General features: G+C 42.7%; 4 non-coding genes across 4 annotated transcripts; all 4 read left to right on the top strand.

Annotated features, from left to right (window-relative positions):
- The first annotated feature begins 24 nt into the window (after positions 1–24).
- On the top strand, positions 25–107 carry trnal-cag. The gene has a single exon. It is a non-coding gene; the product is annotated as a tRNA-Leu (tRNA).
- A 1481-nt stretch (positions 108–1588) lies between these two features.
- trnal-aag lies at positions 1589–1671 on the top strand. Its single transcript has one exon. It is a non-coding gene; the product is annotated as a tRNA-Leu (tRNA).
- Positions 1672–3145: 1474 nt separating this feature from the next.
- On the top strand, positions 3146–3228 carry trnal-aag. The gene has a single exon. It is a non-coding gene; the product is annotated as a tRNA-Leu (tRNA).
- Positions 3229–6031: 2803 nt separating this feature from the next.
- On the top strand, positions 6032–6114 carry trnal-aag. Its single transcript has one exon. It is a non-coding gene; the product is annotated as a tRNA-Leu (tRNA).
- Positions 6115–6920: the final 806 nt, after the last annotated feature.

Below are 6920 nucleotides of genomic sequence, written 5' to 3'. Positions count from 1 at the left end.
TCAAGCTATCAAATTTGGCAGGAAGTCAGGATGGCCGAGCGGTCCAAGGCGCTGCGTTCAGGTCGCAGTCTCCAATGGAGGCGTGGGTTCGAATCCCACTTCTGACATGTCTTTATTCCTTACTTGGAGGTATCTTCTACCAGAAGGTTGCCATTTGTGTGCTATAAAGCAGTTGCCCATTAAAGTGTGCATTCAAATCCTGTTACTAATGTGGTGAAGCACTCTAAAAGTAAGTTCAATCCCCCACTGCCACTCTGGGTCTCTAAGCAAGACCCTTAACCCCACACTGCTCCCGGGTGCCACACAATGGCAGCCCACTGCTCCCCAAGGGGGTGGGTTAAATGCAGATAATTAATTTTGTTGCTCTGTACTTGTGACAGTGGAATGACAATAAAGTTTAATTATTTTATTAATTATCATTAAAACATATCAATGCCCTCCTGTTCAAGCCATACAGATAGCATCCAATTAGTCAGATGGTTAAAGATTCCGTTTATTGTAGCTCATCACTGGTAGTACAGATGAGTATCTGATCAGGAATCCAAGCAAAGAAAAAAACACTAAAATGATGCACTTGCAATTATTCACATTTACAAAACTATACCTCAACACACGCTCAAAATGGATGTTTTTGAACATAAAACATCATCCTTTCTTTAACCAGACCTGAGTTGCTCTTTAAAAAGATAAATGATTGTTCTGTTTTCCTGCCATTCAATATCAGACATCCCTTGGGTAAGCCATGTACTTCATTGGGTAAGGGCTGTGCATACCAGGGCTTAAAACTTCCAATCTTCCCTAGATCCTGTACCAACATTTCTAAGCTTAACCGTGGGTTCATGGGTCCAATGGAAGCTGATAGTACCCTGAGAATAAAGGTACACTTCCCTAACTCCAAATACCCCAGGGTCCATTTTAAGGATTTTTTCTCCTCATGAGTCAAAGTTTTATCCAGTTGGGCTTTTTGACTAGATGCGTATCTTTTTGGGGTTCCGGAGCTTGAGTATGCTGGGTGCAAGGACCACTAATCCCTGAAAACCCAATTTCCATTTTATAGACCCTTCATCCTTACGATACAGGAAAGGTTCTCACAAATAATTTTTACAAGATGAATCAAGTGTTAAGCAGCTCTGCAAGTATATTCCATGTGCATCTTCCCCTCCCACAGCAGCTCAATCTTACAATATCCATTCTTTAACCCAGTTGAAGCCCCGCTGCTTCCTGGATGAGCGTAAAGGACTTTTGAAGAGTTGTTTATATGCTTTAGCAGCCATTCCTGCGAAAGGGATTGTCTAGCCTTTAACTGGTTTGCTTTTCTCAAGCTCCAAAGCCAATTTCCAGACTTAGTTGTGGGTATCCAGGTCTCAGAGGATAGAAGAGTAAACTTGGGAATCAAGCTACAACCACCTCTTCTCTTTGAGCTCCCAAGGTGGATCTATCTTGACCTTATGTTAATTGTGATCCAGGGTGGGTTCTCATAGGCATGTTGTGGGAGCTCTTAGGGTCTTGGACAAAGCCCTTGTCATGCCCACCTGCTCACTCAGGTTATTTAAATGTTTCGCAATCAAGCTCTCAAATTTGGCAGGAAGTCAGGATGGCCGAGCGGTCCAAGGCGCTGCGTTAAGGTCGCAGTCTCCAATGGAGGCGTGGGTTCGAATCCCACTTCTGACATGTCTTTATTCCTTACTTGGAGGTATCTTCTACCAGAAGGTTGCCATTTGTGTGCTATAAAGCAGTTGCCCATTAAAGTGTGCATTCAAATCCTGTTACTAATGTGGTGAAGCACTCTAAAAGTAAGTTCAATCCCCCACTGCCACTCTGGGTCTCTAAGCAAGACCCTTAACCCCACACTGCTCCCGGGTGCCACACAATGGCAGCCCACTGCTCCCCAAGGGGGTGGGTTAAATGCAGATAATTAATTTTGTTGCTCTGTACTTGTGACAGTGGAATGACAATAAAGTTTAATTATTTTATTAATTATCATTAAAACATATCAATGCCCTCCTGTTCAAGCCATACAGATAGCATCCAATTAGTCAGATGGTTAAAGATTCCGTTTATTGTAGCTCATCACTGGTAGTACAGATGAGTATCTGATCAGGAATCCAAGCAAAGAAAAAAAAAAAAAAATGATGCACTTGCAATTATTCACATTTACAAAACTATACCTCAACACACGCTCAAAATGGATGTTTTTGAACATAAAACATCATCCTTTCTTTAACCAGACCTGAGTTGCTCTTTAAAAAGATAAATGATTGTTCTGTTTTCCTGCCATTCAATATCAAACATCCCTTGGGTAAGCCATGTACTTCATTGGGTAAGGGCTGTGCATACCAGGGCTTAAAACTTCCAATCTTCCCTAGATCCTGTACCAACATTTCTAAGCTTAACCGTGGGTTCATGGGTCCAATGGAAGCTGATAGTACCCTGAGAATAAAGGTACACTTCCCTAACTCCAAATACCCCAGGGTCCATTTTAAGGATTTTTTCTCCTCATGAGTCAAAGTTTTATCCAGTTGGGCTTTTTGACTAGATGCGTATCTTTTTGGGGTTCCGGAGCTTGAGTATGCTGGGTGCAAGGACCACTAATCCCTGAAAACCCAATTTCCATTTTATAGACCCTTCATCCTTACGATACAGGAAAGGTTCTCACAAATAATTTTTACAAGATGAATCAAGTGTTAAGCAGCTCTGCAAGTATATTCCATGTGCATCTTCCCCTCCCACAGCAGCTCAATCTTACAATATCCATTCTTTAACCCAGTTGAAGCCCCGCTGCTTCCTGGATGAGCGTAAAGGACTTTTGAAGAGTTGTTTATATGCTTTAGCAGCCATTCCTGCGAAAGGGATTGTCTAGCCTTTAACTGGTTTGCTTTTCTCAAGCTCCAAAGCCAATTTCCAGACTTAGTTGTGGGTATCCAGGTCTCAGAGGATAGAAGAGTAAACTTGGGAATCAAGCTACAACCACCTCTTCTCTTTGAGCTCCCAAGGTGGATCTATCTTGACCTTATGTTAATTGTGATCCAGGGTGGGTTCTCATAGGCATGTTGTGGGAGCTCTTAGGGTCTTGGACAAAGCCCTTGTCATGCCCACCTGCTCTCTCAGGTTATTTAAAATGTTTCGCAAACAAGCTCTCAAGTTTGTCAGGATGGCCGAGCGGTCCAAGGCGCTGCGTTAAGGTCGCAGTCTCCAATGGAGGCGTGGGTTCGAATCCCACTTCTGACATGTCTTTATTCCTTACTTGGAGGTATCTTCTACCAGAAGGTTGCCATTTGTGTGCTATAAAGCAGTTGCCCATTAAAGTGTGCATTCAAATCCTGTTACTAATGTGGTGAAGCACTCTAAAAGTAAGTTCAATCCCCCACTGCCACTCTGGGTCTCTAAGCAAGACCCTTAACCCCATACTGCTCCCGGGTGCCACACAATGGCAGCCCACTGCTCCCCAAGGGGGTGGGTTAAATGCAGATAATTAATTTTGTTGCTCTGTACTTGTGACAGTGGAATGACAATAAAGTTTAATTATTTTATTAATTATCATTAAAACATATCAATGCCCTCCTGTTCAAGCCATACAGATAGCATCCAATTAGTCAGATGGTTAAAGATTCCGTTTATTGTAGCTCATCACTGGTAGTACAGATGAGTATCTGATCAGGAATCCAAGCAAAGAAAAAAACACTAAAATGATGCACTTGCAATTATTCACATTTACAAAACTATACCTCAACACACGCTCAAAATGGATGTTTTTGAGCATAAAACATCATCCTTTCTTTAACCAGACCTGAGTTGCTCTTTAAAAAGATAAATGATTGTTCTGTTTTCCTGCCATTCAATATCAGACATCCCTTGGGTAAGCCATGTACTTCATTGGGTAAGGGCTGTGCATACCAGGGCTTAAAACTTCCAATCTTCCCTAGATCCTGTACCAACATTTCTAAGCTTAACCGTGGGTTCATGGGTCCAATGGAAGCTGATAGTACCCTGAGAATAAAGGTACACTTCCCTAACTCCAAATACCCCAGGGTCCATTTTAAGGATTTTTTCTCCTCATGAGTCAAAGTTTTATCCAGTTGGGCTTTTTGACTAGATGCGTATCTTTTTGGGGTTCCGGAGCTTGAGTATGCTGGGTGCAAGGACCACTAATCCCTGAAAACCCAATTTCCATTTTATAGACCCTTCATCCTTACGATACAGGAAAGGTTCTCACAAATAATTTTTACAAGATGAATCAAGTGTTAAGCAGCTCTGCAAGTATATTCCATGTGCATCTTCCCCTCCCACAGCAGCTCAATCTTACAATATCCATTCTTTAACCCAGTTGAAGCCCCGCTGCTTCCTGGATGAGCGTAAAGGACTTTTGAAGAGTTGTTTATATGCTTTAGCAGCCATTCCTGCGAAAGGGATTCATTGTAGTTCCCCAATCAAGACAAAGGGGTTTATGACAAACTGTTTCATTTTCCTTAGTAGCTATTCTTAGGTAATGTATGTCTAGCCTTTAACTGGTTTGCTTTTCTCAAGCTCCAAAGCCAATTTCCAGACTTAGTTGTGGGTATCCAGGTCTCAGAGGATAGAAGAGTAAACTTGGGAATCAAGCTACAACCACCTCTTCTCTTTGAGCTCCCAAGGTGGATCTATCTTGACCTTATGTTAATTGTGATCCAGGGTGGGTTCTCATAGGCATGTTGTGGGAGCTCTTAGGGTCTTGGACAAAGCCCTTGTCATGCCCACCTGCTCTCTCAGGTTATTTAAAATGTTTCGCAATCAAGCTCTCAAGTTTGTCAGGATGGCCGAGCGGTCCAAGGCGCTGCGTTAAGGTCGCAGTGGAATGACAATTAAGTTTAATTATTTTATTAATTATCATTAAAACATATCAATGCCCTCCTGTGCAAGCCATACAGATAGCATCCAATTAGTCAGATGGTTAAAGATTCCGTTTATTGTAGCTCATCACTGGTAGTACAGATGAGTATCTGATCAGGAATCCAAGCAAAGAAAAAAAAAATGATGCACTTGCAATTATTCACATTTACAAAACTATTCCTCAACACACGCTCAAAATGGATGTTTTTGAACATAAAACATCATCCTTTCTTTAACCAGACCTGAGTTGCTCTTTAAAAAGATAAATGATTGTTCTGTTTTCCTGCCATTCAATATCAAACATCCCTTGGGTAAGCCATGTACTTCATTTGGTAAGGGCTGTGCATACCAGGGCTTAAAACTTCCAATCTTCCCTAGATCCTGTACCAACATTTCTAAGCTTAACCGTGGGTTCATGGGTCCAATGGAAGCTGATAGTACCCTGAGAATAAAGGTACACTTCCCTAACTCCAAATACCCCAGGGTCCATTTTAAGGATTTTTTCTCCTCATGAGTCAAAGTTTTATCCAGTTGGGCTTTTTGACTAGATGCGTATCTTTTTGGGGTTCCGGAGCTTGAGTATGCTGGGTGCAAGGACCACTAATCCCTGAAAACCCAATTTCCATTTTATAGACCCTTCATCCTTACGATACAGGAAAGGTTCTCACAAATAATTTTTACAAGATGAATCAAGTGTTAAGCAGCTCTGCAAGTATATTCCATGTGCATCTTCCCCTCCCACAGCAGCTCAATCTTACAATATCCATTCTTTAACCCAGTTGAAGCCCCGCTGCTTCCTGGATGAGCGTAAAGGACTTTTGAAGAGTTGTTTATATGCTTTAGCAGCCATTCCTGCGAAAGGGATTGTCTAGCCTTTAACTGGTTTGCTTTTCTCAAGCTCCAAAGCCAATTTCCAGACTTAGTTGTGGGTATCCAGGTCTCAGAGGATAGAAGAGTAAACTTGGGAATCAAGCTACAACCACCTCTTCTCTTTGAGCTCCCAAGGTGGATCTATCTTGACCTTATGTTAACTGTGATCCAGGGTGGGTTCTCATAGGCATGTTGTGGGAGCTCTTAGGGTCTTGGACAAAGCCCTTGTCATGCCCACCTGCTCTCTCAGGTTATTTAAAATGTTTCGCAATCAAGCTCTCAAGTTTGTCAGGAAGTCAGGATGGCCGAGCGGTCCAAGGCGCTGCGTTAAGGTCGCAGTCTCCAATGGAAGCGTGGGTTCAAATCCCACTTCTGACATGTCTTTATTCCTTACTTGGAGGTATCTTCTACCAGAAGGTTGCCATTTGTGTGCTATAAAGCAGTTGCCCATTAAATTGTGCATTCAAATCCCGTTACTAATGTGGTGAAGCACTCTAAAAGTAAGTTCAATCCCCCACTTCCACTCTGGGTCTCTAAGCAAGACCCTTAATGCCACACTGCTCCCGGGTGCCACACAATGGCAGCCCACTGCTCCCCAAGGGGGTGGGTTAAATGCAGATAATAAATTTTGTTGCTCTGTACTTGTGACAGTAGAATGACAATAAAGTTTAATTATTTTATTAATTATCATTAAAACATATCAATGCCCTCCTGTTCAAGCCTGTGAAAAGGCAGCCCTCCCTTTTCACAAATGCCACAGAACAGCACGCTACAATGTAGCTGGCTAACGTCACACACACCTGCACACACCTCCATACACAAGCGCGCACACACGAATCTGAGACTTTCACTCGCGGAGCCGGCAACCGCATATGAGAGCTCTTTGTCACGCCAACACTCCAAAAACTTTCAGTACTTACCTGAGTGACCAGCCATCGCAGCGTTCGGTGAGGTACCCGCCGATATCGCTCCATAATCCCATACCGCTCCAGTTTCCACACATTGCACACACAAACACAAACGCGCACACACACTTCCTGGTCCGACAACTTCTCCTCCCCTGGGAAACACGAACTGTGGGTAGGGGAATAATTTATGTCTCATTCAGCCAATCAGAGGCTTTGATTACCTGACGGGGTGAAACTGAGTGTTTGATGCATTTAAAATGCTATTTTTAGGTGTAA

The sequence above is a fragment of the Cyprinodon tularosa genome, unplaced genomic scaffold (assembly GCF_016077235.1).
Source record: "Cyprinodon tularosa strain WSP-4 unplaced genomic scaffold, ASM1607723v1 ctg1716, whole genome shotgun sequence".
Taxonomy (NCBI): Eukaryota; Metazoa; Chordata; class Actinopteri; order Cyprinodontiformes; family Cyprinodontidae; genus Cyprinodon; species Cyprinodon tularosa.
Note: the sequence above shows the minus strand (reverse complement) of the source record. Positions and strands in the feature narration are given on the sequence as shown.